This window comes from Anolis sagrei, chromosome X, assembly GCF_037176765.1.
Source record: "Anolis sagrei isolate rAnoSag1 chromosome X, rAnoSag1.mat, whole genome shotgun sequence".
NCBI lineage: Eukaryota > Metazoa > Chordata > Lepidosauria > Squamata > Dactyloidae > Anolis > Anolis sagrei.
Window position 1 is genome coordinate 72,821,915 of NC_090034.1, and position 15,101 is coordinate 72,837,015.

Sequence of the window (15,101 nt, forward strand, 5' to 3'; positions counted from 1 at the left end):
AACACCTGTGATTTCACCTACTTGCATCTGATAAAATCTGTTTTCTAGGTCCTCCAGATGATTCCATGGAGTGCCCTGGAAGACCCAGAACATCCCTTTCTAGGAATTTGCTAGGTACTCTGGGGCGATTCTATGGTAATTCACGTAAATAGGATTCACTATTATCCACTCTTTCCACAGTACGTGACTATGGGTATTGTACCGGATTTTGCAGTTTTCCCAGCTCTGGGACCCAGGGCATCTTACAAAGTTTAGACAAATACTGTACAGTTACATTCTACATAAGTCATATAAAGGTAGAATATAATTGAACAATGGGAACTCCTGCTACTTGCCAGCACATCTACTAGTGTCCAGGGAAGCCACTGCATATGTGGTGATGGCACATCAATCTCCCACTAGTTGCCATTGTGCAGTGGGCATGCACATGTAGCCATGTCATGGTAGTCCCTACGTTCATCATAATAGTTCTATTTCCCATACATGTAAATCAGTGGTTCTCAACCTGTGGGTCTCCTGGTATTTTGACCTACAATTCCCAGACATCCCAGTCAGTTTACCAGCTGTTAGGATTTCTGGAAGTTGAAGGCCAAAACATCTGGGGACCCACAGGTTGAGAACCACTGATGTAAATCCAGTCATGGAGATGTAAGTCCTATTCTGAATTCTTGTCCTCAGTTGTTGGACAGATGTATACAGCCATCCCTCAATATCTACAGAACTTGTTTTTATGAATTTAACCATCTTTAACCTACTTTGGTGTACGTTGGGGATCACAGTGGATATCAAGACCCCACTGTAAGAAGAGGCATATCTTCAATTATTGAGATCCCAAGAAATGTAGGACTTCAGATCCAACAGAGCAATCTTACATGTGCTTCGTCAAATCACTGATGTGTTGATGGCCATCAGCTTAGATGACATTAAAATGGATTAGACCAGGAATGAGGAACAAGTGACTCCCAAGCTTTTATTAGACTTGACTTCTAGTGGTTTTGACCACTGGTTATGCTGGCTGTGGCTGATGGAATTGGAGTCCAACATTACCTTGAGGCCTTAGGGTCTCTCACCAGGATTAGATTTTTGCCTAATCCTTCAAACGTAACAGGTGAATGGATGAGAAATTTGCCTTTGTGTCTAGGGAAGAGCTTCGGAGAGGAAGAAGTAATTATCGGCTCATTTAGTGCATAGCTAGTGAACCCCTTTGGTTTCTGGTGCTTGGAAAAAATACCTTTTTTGAGGATACCACTCAAAAACCCCCAGACTGCTTGTTGAGCGAGTGGGCTTATTAACAAAAGACCCTCCCCATAAAAGTACAGCAGAGTAACTTATCATGACCCAGCAGCAGTAGCCCAAAGTGATAAAAAGAACAAAAATACACAGATCAATCTTTTCTCTTCCATAGGAGGCTTTTCTTTATAGCAAAATAATGGTTGCACTATTTACAAGAACAAGGTTTCTATAACACAAATGAAGTTCTTTACACTTCCTTTGTTGCTTCCACATTGAATTTCTTCTTCTTCTTCTTCTTCTTCTTCTTCTTCTTCTTATTATTATTATTATTATTATTATTATTATTAAACTTTATTTGTACCCCGCTAGCATCTCCCGAAGGACTCGATGCGGCTTACAAAGGCCAAGGCCTCAACATAACAAAAGCAAACAATAACAATACGATGCAAGCAAATTAAAAACATAAGCAATAACACAACAAAACATTACACTATTATGCAATAAAATCAGGGCCGGGCCAATGATGGGTACAGGTTAAAAAAAGTGCTGGGTGTGAGAGGTGGTATGTTGGAATTCTGGGCAAGTGCAGTGTGCAAAGAGTCTTAAACTCTAATAAAGTGCTTCTGGGACATAGTGCTGGAGGTTATCCTATTCTGGAAAGGCACATCGGAATAACCAAGTCTTCAAGTTCTTCCTAAAGACTGCCAACGTGGGTGCTAGTCTAATGTCTTTGGGGAGGGTGTTCCACAGTTGGGGGGCAACCACAGAGAAGGCCCTGTTCCTCGTGCCCACCAAACGCGCCTGCAACGCAGGTGGGATCGCAAGCAGGGCCTCTCCAGATGAACGAAGTGAGCACGTGGGTTTGTAAACGGAGATGCGGTCACGCAGGTAGGCAGATCCCAAACCGTTTAGGGCTTTGTAGGTAAGCACCTGCACCTTGAATTGGGCTCGGTAGGTAAACGGCAGCCAATGGAGCTCCTTAAACAGGAGGGTTGACCTCTCTCTGTAAGGAGCGCCAGTTAACATCCTGGCCGCCGCCCGTTGAACCAGTTGGAATTTCCAAGCCGTTTTCAAGGGCAGCCCCACGTAGAGCACATTACAGTAATCCAATCTAGAGGTGACCAAGGCATGGACCACCCCGGCCAAATCAACCTTGGCGAGGTATGGTTGCAGCTGGCGCACAAGTCTTAGTTGTGCAAAAGCCCTCCCGGACACCGCCAACGCCTGAGCCTCAAGCGTAAGTGATGAATCCAAGAGGACTCCCAAGCTGCGGACCTGTGACTTCAGGGGGAGTGTAAACCCATCCAGCACAGGTTGCCACCCTATACCCCGATCCGGTTTACGATTGACCAGGAGGACCTCTGTCTTGTCGGGATTGATCTTCAGCTTGTTCTTCCTCATCCAGATAGCCACAGTGGCCAGGCACTCGTCCAGCACTCGAGGGGCCTCCTTGGAATTAGGTGGAAATGAGTAGTAGAGTTGTGTGTCATCTGCGTAAAGATGGCACCTAACTCCAAAACTCTGGATCACCTTTCCCAGCGGTTTCATGTAGATGTTAAAAAGCATGGGAGATAGAATAGAGCCTTGCGGGACCCCACAGGTCAAAGGCCAGGGGTCCGAGCAGGCGTCTCCCAGCTTCACCATCTGAAATCGACCCTCCAGGAAGGACCGAAGCCACGAACGAACCGTGCCCCCAAGACCCATCCCAGAGAGTCGTCCCAGAAGGATACCATGATCGAACAGCTTCACTCTCACAGAATCTCCTCTCACACAAAAATTACACAGGAGCTTCACATAGTAGCTTTACACACAGCTTTATATATAAGGCCTTTAACCCGGGGCTTCTTTCACGGAAGCTTCTCACACCAGGCCTTCTCACACTCGGCCTTCTCATAAATTAAGGCCTACCTCACAATGTGAAGCCTCCCTCACACAGAGGTTTCTCTCACAGACTAAGGCCTGCCTCACACTGTGAGGCCTTCTCAAAGACTGAGATCTTTCTCCCACTGGGCAAACTAACACAGAGGCCTATTAAACTATAGGTATGCCAGCTTATATTGAACTACAGCTTTTGCTGAGTCATTGCATCCATTTGACCCTTTCAGTGCTTGACTCACATTTTTGTAATTAAAAATACCTAGTTAAATTTTAATATTTCTGACAGACTGCAATGAGAATGGTGTTTGGGGGATTCTGGGTTTGAGGTCTTGCATCAGAGTGTAGCTCCATCCATGCAGTTCTACTTCCATCCACTTTAGCTGGTGGCTGCCCAGCTCCATCCGTCTCCTTCCCCCAGGAGCTCAGAACAGCTGCATTTTCATCCCTGGAGAGCATCCCCAGCCTGCCAGGGTTTGGCAGCTCCTGGGAGGAGGACAGGAGGTCAAGGCAATTGCCCCCTGTGCCCCCAAAGCTGCCCTTGGGCCATGCATGTCTCTTATAGGGGGGAAGCTTGTATCCAGAGGCAGCCGTAGGTAATTTTCAATGATAAGCAAACGGTATTTTGGCGCCCCCCCCCCCAACCAATCACTGATATATATTTTCTGTTCATCGTGGGAGTTCTGTGTGCCATATTTGGTTCAATTCCATCATTGGTGGAGTTCAGAATGCTCTTTGATTGATACATCCAGTAACTACAACTCGCATATGTCAAGGTCTATTTTCCCCCAAGAGTGCCTCAAGAGCGCCCCTGGGCAAAATCAACTATACTGCAAGCGCTTACTTTGCGTAATGGTTGAGCCGCCCCTGCTCGTATCATTCCCCCAAACTCTTACTTTTGTGTAAACACCCCCAGACTCAGCCATGCTGAGCCTTAAATATGCTGCTCTGAGGAAGTGGATTTTAATCCAGGACAGGCCATGTTAATATAATGAACTTGTCGTTCTCAAAAGTGTTACAAGACTACTCTCACCTTTCTTCATTTTCACATGGTGCAAGGAGAGTCTTCAGCCAACATTAACTTGCCTATTTTAAACACGTTTTTAAAGGCTTTAAAATTTATGTTTAAACTAATTTTTAATAGCACCTTTTACTGTATGGCTTGAATCCTATACTTAGCCCTGTCTAGAACAGACTCAGTGAATCACTGGAATTTACCTATGTGATGGATCACCATTCAACCATTGTTTCAATGTGTTTGCTTTAGTTAAGATTAACCACTGTGATTCAGGCCAATGGCTTTTTAAACATTCTGTCTTACATATCGTTTTAATTGTATTTTGCTTTTAACATGTCCTGGAAGCTGTCATGGGTCCCATATTGGGAGAAAGAAAGGGCGTTCATTAATTAGTTTGTCAGTTAATGGTTTGGGGGTTATGTTCTCGCCTCTTCTTTGTTATTTTCCCTCTCAGTTCCCAAAAAAGCCCTTCTCTTTCAGACTCGAACCTGTTGCTACTTGCTTCAGGAAGGCTCTTCTTCCTTCTAATGTTGCCAGAAAGGCGTGTAGGGGGCAAGGAGCCCAGCTTTATGACACATTCCTTGTGCAGCAGTGTGCTTGTGTGAGTCTTCCCAGGTGAGGCGGGGAGGGGACGGGTGGGGCTGGCGACTCCACTGCGCCACTTCAGCATGAATTGTCCTGTCAGGTGACTCATGCGGCTGATCTAAGTATGTGGGGTGAGCAAATCCTCCGTAGCATCTTAATCCAGTGACACAGACTCTGAAATATTCATGTCAAAGCCCAGTGATTTGGGGGAGGGGGGCAGGAGGGTGCATGATAATCCATGGGGAAAGGCGAGAAAAATCTGCGATTTTCCCATAGTGCCAAGAAATAAATGTATTTGTCCAGTTTTACTAACTGAGTGGACAGGAAGCCAGGAGAGGACTTCTCAACCAACTTATCTGATCCTTTCCTCAATGCAGGGAATACAGTTGACAGCCAGGCCGGACCACGATCACCCAGATAATGTTTGTTTTGCAGATGCCCAACTCTCACCTTAGGTCAGTGTTTCTCAACCTGGGGGTCGGGACCCCCATGGGGGTCACGAGGGGGTGTCAGAGGGGTCACCAAAGACCATCAGAAAACATAGTATTTTCTGTTGGTCATGGGGGTTCTGTGTGGAAAGTTTGGTCCAATTCTATCGGTGGGGTTCAGATTGCTATTTCATTGTGGGTGAACTATAAATCCCAACAATTACAACTCCCAAATGACAAGGTCTATTTTCTCCAAACTCTACCAGTGTTCACATTTGGGCATATTGAGTATTGGTGCCAGGTTTGATCCAGATCCATCATTGCTTGAGTCCACAGTGTTCTCTGCAAGTAGGTGAACTACAACTCCAAAAAACTCAAGGTCAATTGTCCACCAGACCTTGCCAGTATTTTCTCTCGGTCATGGGAATTCTGTGTGCCAAGTATGATTCAATTCCATCATTGGGGGAGTTCAGAAGGCTCTTTGATTTTAGGTGAACTATAAATCCCAGCAACTCCAGCATTACCAAATGACAAAATCAATCACCCCCAACCTCACCAGTATTCAAATTTGGGCATATTGGGTATTTGTGCCAAATTTGTTCCAGTGACTGAAAATACATCCTGCATATCAGATATTTAGATTATGAATCATAACAGTAGCAAAATTACAGTTGTGAAGTAGCAACAAAAATAACATTATGGTTGGGGGTCACCACAACATGAGGACCTGTACTAAGGGGTCGCGGCATTAGGAAGGTTGAGAACCACTGCCTTAGGTGATGTGTCACCTGGTCTGGCCCCCGAGGGAACCAAGAGCGGACCTCCAACGGTTCCACGGCACATCCAAAACTGCCCGTCCTCCTATTACTGCAGTGGTTCTCAACCTTTCTAATGACGCGACCCCTTAATACAGTTCCTCCTGTTGTGGTGACCCCCAATCATAAAATTATTTTTGTTGCTATGTCATAACTTTAATTTTGCTACTGTTATGAATCATCATGTAAATATCTTATATGCAGGATGTATTATCATTTACTGGACTAAATTTGGCACAAATACCTGATATGCCCAGATTGATATGTCCAAACTGGTGGGGTTGGGAGTGGGGGATTGATTTTGTCATTTGGGAGTTGTAGTTGCTGGGATTTATAGTTCACCTAAAATCAAAGAGCATTCTGAATTCCACCAATGATGGAATTGAACCAAACTTGGTCCCAGAACTCCCATGACCAACAGAAAATACTGAAAGGGTCTGCTGGACGTTGACCTTGAGTTTTGGAGTTATAGTTCACCTACATTGTGGACTCAAACAATGATGGATCTGGACCAAACTTGGCACGAATACTCAATGTGCCCAAATATGAACACTGGTGGAGTTTGGGTAAAATAGACCTTGACATTTGGGAGTTGTGCTTGCTGGGATTTATAGTTCACCTACAATCCAAGACCATTCTGAACCCTACCAACGATAGAATTGAGCCAAACTTCCCCCACAGAACCCCCATGACCAACAGAAAATACGATGTTTTCCGATGGTCTTTGGTGACCCCTCTGACACCCCCTTGCGACCCCCCTAGGGGTCCTTACCCCCAGGTTGAGAAAGGCTGTATTACTGCACCAAAGTGAAGAGGCATGTACTCTGCACGTTCTCAAGAGTCCCCTTCTAACTGAGGAGGATGAAGCAGGAGAAAGATAGCAAAGAGTTGAATCTCTCTGAAGATTAGCTGTTATTTGCCGGCTGTGCAAATGGCGGCAGTTGTGCATTAGGCCTAAAAGAACTGCCGCAGCCCACAGAAATCCAAAAGGCATATTTTGATTGGTATTAATACATTGTCTTCTTCATTGGTTTATGTTTGTTTTGCGGGCGCCCAACTCTCACCTTAAGTGTTATGTCGCCTAGTCTGGCCTCAGGGAACCAAGAACACATCTCTAAAGGTCCCATGGCACGTCCCAAACCGCTCATCCTCCTATTCCTGGGTTTTGGCACCAAAATGAAGGGGCATGCCTTCTGCACATTCTCAAAAATCCCCTTCTGACCCAGGAGGACAATGCGGGAGAAAGACACCAAAGAATTGAATCTCTCTGAAGAGTAGTTTTTATTTGCCAGAAGTGCAAATAGCGGCAGTTTGTGCACTAGGCATAAAAGTACTACCGCACCCCACAGAAATCCAAAAGGCACATTTTGGCTGGTGTTAATACATTATCTTCTTCATTGGTCTTTGCTTTTTGATTGGCTCCCTATGACCAGGCAAACAAACAAGTGCAAAGCAACAGAAACTGGAATATATTGGACTTTTCATATCTCCTTCTGATGTTCCTAGCTCTTGCTGAGATGTGCCCTAGCGGCACTGGGTTATCTCTTTGTTGCAAGTGAAAGCACAAGACTGTTGTGTAACAGTTTAGGGAGTTTCAGCGTGGGAATCATTCTTCTAGCTCAGTGTTTCTCTACCTTCCTATTGCCACGACCCCTTAATATAGTTTCTCATGTTGTGGTGACCCCCAACCATAACATTATTTTGTTGCTTCTTCATAATGTTGCTACTGCATAATTTTGCTACTGTTATGAATCGTAATGTAAATATCTGATATGCAAGATGTATTTCATTCACTGGACCAAATTAGGCACAAATACCTGATATGTCCAAATTTGAATACTGGTGGGGGTAATTGATTTTGTCATTTGGGAGTTGTAGTTGCTAGGATTTATAGTTAACCTATAATAAGAGAGCATGCTGAACTCCATCCATGATGGAATCAAACCAGACTTGGCATACAGAACTCCCATGACCAACAGAAAATACTGGGAGGGTTTGGTGGGCATTGATCTTGAGTTTTGGAGTTGTAGTTCACCTACATCCAGAGAGCACTGTGGACTCAAACAATGATGGAACTTGGCACGAATACACAATATGCCCAAATGTGAACACTGGTGGAGTTTGGGGAAAATAGACCTTGACATTTGAGAGTTGTAGTTGCTGAGATTTATAGTTCACCTACAATCAAAGAGCATTCTGAACCCTGCCAATGATGGAATTGGGCCAAACTTCCCACACAGAACCCCCATGACCAACAGAAAATACTGTGTTTTCTGATGGTCTTTGGCGACCCCTTTGACACCCCCTCACGACCCTCCCAGGGGTCCCGACCCCTAGGTTGAGAAACACTGTTCTAGCTGTAGTGGCTGCCTTCTGTAACTGCACCTCTCGTGGGGAATTTTCGCAGGGAAGTTGGTATCACTGCCATTTAGCACGAAGCCAGAGGAAGCGAATAAGCAGTGCCAGTCGTCAGTAGCTCATTGACTGGCATTGTGGTGAAGGTTAGAGATGAGCATCCTCTTTTCATTTCCCTCCAAGTGCAAAGTTCATAAACTGTAATACTCTACCTAAATATGAAGGGCATGAACGCTGCTGCGATTAATTGCGAAATCATTTCAGTTTATGGAGAGGATGTCATGTCAAGACAGAATGTGACAAAATGGGTGTGGAATATATTGTGAGACCATGAAGAAACTTCACAGAGCCATCCAAAACAGATGTTGTGAGATGCTGACGGCGGGAATCTATCTCCTTCATGACAATGCGCGTCCATCCACACACCGCTCATGCAACACAAGAGTTGTTGATGTCATTTGGTTGGGGTGTTTGGAGCCACCCCTCTCACAGCCGCAGTCTCTCACCCATTGACTATCATCTGCTCACTAAATTGAAGGAACACCTGGTTGGAAAACACTTTTCCAGTGACGACGAGCTGAAAATCGAAGTGACAAACTGGCTGAAAAAGGTGGAGGGAAACTTCTATGACACAGGGATCAAAAACCCGTCCTACAGATGACTAAATCTATTGAACTGAATGGTGATTATGTGGAAAAAATAATATAATACCTATGCTACAATCCATGTAAGTTTGATTAAAATATATTATTTCTTTGTATTTTTTTAAAAAAATTGTAACCCTACTTTCCAGATAACCCTTGTATTTTTCCTCTTGTAGTTTTTGAATACATCATTCAAATGTCATGTGCATATATTTCTGCACTAGACCGGAGGGACATGGAGCAGCAAGATGTACGTGGTTGTATAGGGCATTATAGGCACATGGACTTTGACTGATTGACTAGACACCACTCTGGCAAAGAAATGTGATTAAATTGGAATGCCAATTTACTTGAGGCCCTCTACAGCCGCCAGATTATGCACTGAGATGTCGGCCAAACAGCAGTTGCAAACTCCTTACATTCTTGTAGGTTCTTAAGGGCGTGCCTTCTATCTCCCTGCAGAATCACAACAGGCTAAATGAGGTGCTTGCTTGGCACTTTTTCATGACCAAACAGAACTTGGAGTGGCATTACTCAGGATGCTGTAGAATGCATCAGACATCAGTCGTAAGCCCCCACCTTAATCTTCTTGGAAAGGAAAGTTAGGTTTTGAGAGTTCTGGCACCTGCGCAGTCTCCGCACTGAAGAAATGAGCCCAAAGCCTGCTACTGTGCAAATGTGTGTCAGTTATTTAGTTGTACAAAATGCATAAGGTTGTGAGTGAACTACAACTCACATCATGCCAGGTTAACCCCCCCAAAAACTCCATCAATACTTAAAGTTTGTTATGTTGGACAAATTTGCGATAGATGCATCACCAGTGGGGTTCAGTGTGCTTCCTGGCTGTAGGGTAAACTACAACTTCCACTAAGGTGAGTCAGTCCCCTCAAATCCCTCCAATAGATTGAGTTAGTCATTGGGGTTCTGTGTGCCAAGTTTGGTCCAGGTCCATCTTTGGTGGAGGTCACAGTTTCTCTGACTGTGGTTGAACAACAACTCCCAGACAGTTTCCCCCCAAAACTCATCCAGTAATCCGATTTCAGGATATCAGGTATGTGTGCCATGTTTGGTGCAGATCCATCAGTGTTTGAGTTCGCAATGCTCTCTGGATGTAAGGGAACCACAACAAACTCCGAATCAGGGTTAGTTTCCCCCAAAGACTTCCAGTATTTTTTTCTGGTCATGGGGGCTCTGTGTTCCAAGTTTGGTCCAATTTCATCTTTGGGGGAGTTCAGATGCTCATTGATTGCAGGTGAACTATTAATCCCATTACCTACAACTCTAAAATATCCAGGCCAATTCCCCTCAAAACCCACCAGTATTCAAATTTGGGCAGATCAGGTATGCATGCCAAGTTCGGTCCAGATCCATCATTGTTTAGGTTTATAGTGTGCTCTGGATGTAGGTGAAAAACTCCTATGAAACCCTCCAAAGACTTCCAGTATGTTTTGTTGGTCATGGGATTTCTGTGTGGCAAGTTAGTTCCAGGTCCATTGTTGGTGGAGTTCAGAGTGCTCTGAGATTGCAGGTGAACATCCCAGTACCTACAACTCCTATAAATCATGGAAAATTCTCCCCAAACCTCTCTAGTATGTTCAGTTGCTGATCAATTCCTCTGTTTGCTCTGTGTGTGCTATAGAAAAAAATAGGAAAGGGTTAAGGGAGAGGCAGTGGGTGGGGTCATGCAAATTCCACACCAATGGAGAGAGTAAGAAACACTGGCATGTCTGTGGTGGAGGAAATACACAAAATCTAGGAAAGAATCATCTTCATATGAAAGCCTTCACTTGGGTGGTGGCCAGGATGGTGTTGGTGTGACATTGGCAGGACTCTTGCACATGTTCATGGTGCTTACTATAACCTGCAACGTCACTGGAGACTCAAGTCAGAATCCCATTGTGTCTTATGCCTATAAATCAGGCCTGGGCAAACTTGGGCCCTCCAGGTGTTTTGGACTTCAACTCCCACAATTCCTAACAGTCTCAGGCCCCTTCCTTTCCCCCCTCAGCCGCTAAGGAAGGGCCTGAGGCTGTTAGGAATTGTGGCTCGTCCATTACGCGAAGTAAGCGGTCGCAGAACACTTTTTTTGCCAGGGGCGCAGAGGCGCCTCTGTAAATGCCACTCGACCGCCACTTGAGGAGCGCTCCCTCAGCTCACAACAGCCCTAGCAGTCTGGGGGGAGCCTCGGCTTTCTTGCGTCGCTGCTGGGCGATCCTCTTCCCAAAGGGGCCAGGCCCTTGAGCCTCGCCTAGCCCCTCTCGTTCCTGCTCTACCCGGCCACTGGGTGCGCGAGCAGAGCTGGCGCTCAATCGTTCTCCGCGTTTGATCCCTTCCCCATGACCGGCTCCCTTTCCCAATCCCCCGACGCTCCACCCGCCTCCTCTCCTCTCGCCAATCCGCGGGTGGGCCAAGGGGCGGAGCCGCCGCGCCTGGCCCGCTTCGGGTCCGGAGACGTGTCTGAAAACCCCAGCGTGCGCACCAAAAGTTGCTTCTTCTCCTGACTTTCTCTTCAGCCATTGGGACCAAGAGAGAGAGAGAGAGAGAGAGAGCCCCTCCGGCTGGAGGTATCTCTCACCTCCGCTCCCTCCTTTGTTTTTGCGCCTACCTTCAGGAAAGGTGGGCATCTCCACCTCCCTCTCTCTGTCTCTCTCTCTTGGTCCCAATGGCTGAGAAGAAAGTCAGGAGAAGAGGTGACTTTTGGTGCACACGCCAGGGTCTTCAGGCACGCCTCCGGACCCAAAGCGGGCCAGGCAAGGGAGCAAGTGCGGCAAGTGTAGTTACTGGGATGTATAGTTCACCTACAATCAAAGAGCATTCTGAACTCCACCAATGATGGAATTGAATCAAATATGGCACACAGGACTCCCACGACGAACAGAAAATATATATTAATGATTGGTTGGGGGGGGGGGGCGCGCCAAAATACTGTTTGCTTACCGTTGAAAATTACCTAGGGCCGCCTCTGGTAGCCAGACACATCCAGCCAGCCAGCCCTTTACAGTCAGTAAATAATGATAAAATAAAATGATGATTGCATCTGCAAATAGGAATAAATGGATAGGTGTGTCTTGAGGATCCCTTCCAACTCAGTAGAGGAAGCAAATGGATGCCAGGAGAGTTTAGATGATGCCCAGAAGAAGGGGGTCAGTCTAGATGTCCCTTGATGGGGTCTGTACTATGATTTCTGTTATCCACTAATTTAACACAGTTTGTGCCACACAAACAAAGTTTCTGGAGTAGAACAACTACGGTACTTTCAAAGTAAAGACCACCGAATTAAACACGAAATAACACTTTCAAACCAGGAACAGGTTTCCTTTATTATTAAAAAATGTTTTTAAAAACTTTGAAAATTCAAAAATTCGCCAAAAGATTATGAAATTTGGAGAGCTAACAGTGTCCATGTGGTCTACCACTATAGCAAGTTTCATCATGATTGGTCTAAAAATGAGGGAGGGCGAATCCCCTGAAGTTTCCCCACTGCCAGTACTATTTTTCCCTACTGCACATACGCATCTGCATTAATGAATTGATTCAGAAGTTTCGGAAAGTTTCGATTTTTTTTAATGGAAGTGATTTTAGAATAAAACCACCAGCATCCCCTGCTTCCGAACTGAATTTGGAACCATTTTTTTAATCAACCAAGCCTAGTTTCTGCTATGCCACCCAATGTAGGGATCACATTGCTCCAATCTCTGTTTTGTAATGGCCTGAAGTCAGAGTAACTGCCCAGCTCCTCTTTCTTTCGCTCTCCAAGTAGTCAACGTATGAGAGATGAGCTATGATTATCGAAGCAGTTCTTATGAGCTGGGTTTTCCTGCTTTCAGAGATTTGAAGACATGCCAAAAGGGTGAGATAAATGCTCTAATGAATTCTGGCTACTATCTCTTTTATTACCTCCAAGCCCTACTTTCCCATGAAGCATATGCTTAACCCCAGTGAACGCAATTGAACCTGAAATGTGCCTTTGATTGCATAGGTCCCTCATTATTCTGGCCTCTCCCACACCCCTGGAACAGTTTTGCTCTTCATATTTCAAGGTGTAAGCAACTTCTGACATGTTACAATGCATCTGTCAGGAAGGCAAGGTTCAAATTCCATTTCAGCAAAAACCCTGTAAGATGAACTGTAATGCAAAGCATTTGGGTGGGGACTTTGCCCCTGTCTGCCTAGTGGCCAGCCACACTGTTAACACTGGAGGGGTGGGGCCCCACGGCCATCTGCGTATCCTACCTATTTTTGGGATTTTGTAGATTCTGCACTATGAAAATCGATGCACTCCAACAAAGGTAAGTGAACATTCTTGGCTAAATCAATTCCTGATGTTATAGTACTTTTCACACTATAGCAGGGGACACCTGCTCAGCCCTGTAGCTTTTGCTCTTTTTGCTCAATATTGTTCCCCATGTTGATCAACATCTACATGAAGCTGCTGGGAAAGATCATCCAGAGTTTTGGAGTTTGATGTCATCTGTACACAGATTACATCCAACTCTATTACTCCTTTCCATCTGCTACTAAGGAAGCTGTTCAGGTCCTGAAATGGTGCTTGGCAGCTGTGATGGTCTGGATGAGGGCAAACAAATTGAAATTGAATCAAAACAAGACAGAGGTACTCCTGGTCAGTTGAAAGGCCGAACAGGGTATAGGGTTACAGCCTGTGCTGGACGTGGATACGCTCCCCCTGAAGACACAGGTTCGCAGCTTGGGGGTCCTCCTGTACTCATTGGTGAGCCTGGAACCCCAGGTTTTGGCGGTGGCCAGGGGAATTTTTGCACTATTTGAACTTGTACACCAGTTGCAGCCATACCTTGGGAAGTCAGATTTGGCCACAGTCGTCCATGCTCATTTTACATCTTGAACAGACTACTGCAATGCACTCTACATGTGGTTACCTTTGAAGACTGTTTGGAAGCTCCAAGTGGTCCAACAGGAGTCAGCCAGATTACTCACTGGGGCAGCGTACAGGGAGCATACAACCCCCCATTATTCCAGCTCCACTGTCTGCCCATCTGTTACCGAGCACTATTCAAAGTGCTGGCTTTAGTCTATAATGCCCTGAACCAGTGGTTCTCAACCTTCCTAATGCTGCGACCCCTTAATACAGTCCCTCATGTTGTGGTGAGCCCCAACCATAACATATATTCGTCGCTACTTCATATATGTAATTTTACCACTGTTATGAATTGTAATGAAAATATGTGATATGCAGGATGTATTTGCATTCACTGGATCAAATTTGGCACCAATATCCAATACGCCCAAATTTGAATACTGATGGTGGGGGGATGATATTGTTATTTGGGAGTTGTAATTGCTGGGATTTATCATTCACCTACAAACAAAGAGCATTCTGAACTGAACCAAACTTGGCACACAGAACTCCCATGACCAACAAAAAATACTGGAGTTGGAGTTCACCTACATCCAGAGAGCACTGTCAACTCGAGCAATGATGGATCTGGACCAAACTTGGCACGAATGCTCAACATGCCCAAATGTGAACATTGGTGGAGTTTGGAGAAAATAGACCTTGACATTTGGAAGTTGTACTTGCTGGGATTTATAGTTCACCTACAATCAAAGAGCATTCTGAACCCCACCAATGATAGAATTGGGCCAAACTTCCCACACAGAGCCCTCATGGCCAACAGAAAATACTGTTTTCTGATGGTCTTTGAAGACCCCTCTGACATCTCCTTGCAACCTCCTCCAGGGGCCCCGACCCCCAGGTTGAGAAACGCTGCCCTAAACAGTTCCGGCTCAGCTTACCTGTCTGTACGCATCTCTCTCTATGAACCGTCTGGGAGGTTAAGTTCTTCTGGGGAGGCCCTGCTCTTGGTCCCACCTCCTTCGCAGGCATGAGTGGTGGAGATGAGACAGGGCCTTTTCAGCAGTGGCCCCTCGGCTTTGGAACTCCCTCCCTAGTGAAATTAGATCAGTGTCCTCCCTCTTGGCCTTCAGAAAGAAAGACATGGCTAGGGGACCAAGCCTTTGGTTAGTAAGCAGTGCAAGAAATGAACAGGGATTATGTGCAATTGACATTGGAATGGTCTTGGATTTTGGATTACGTTATTTTAATGTTTATATTGATATGCTTAAATTGTATGGTTGAATGTCTAAATGTTGCTTATGTTTTATGATCTAT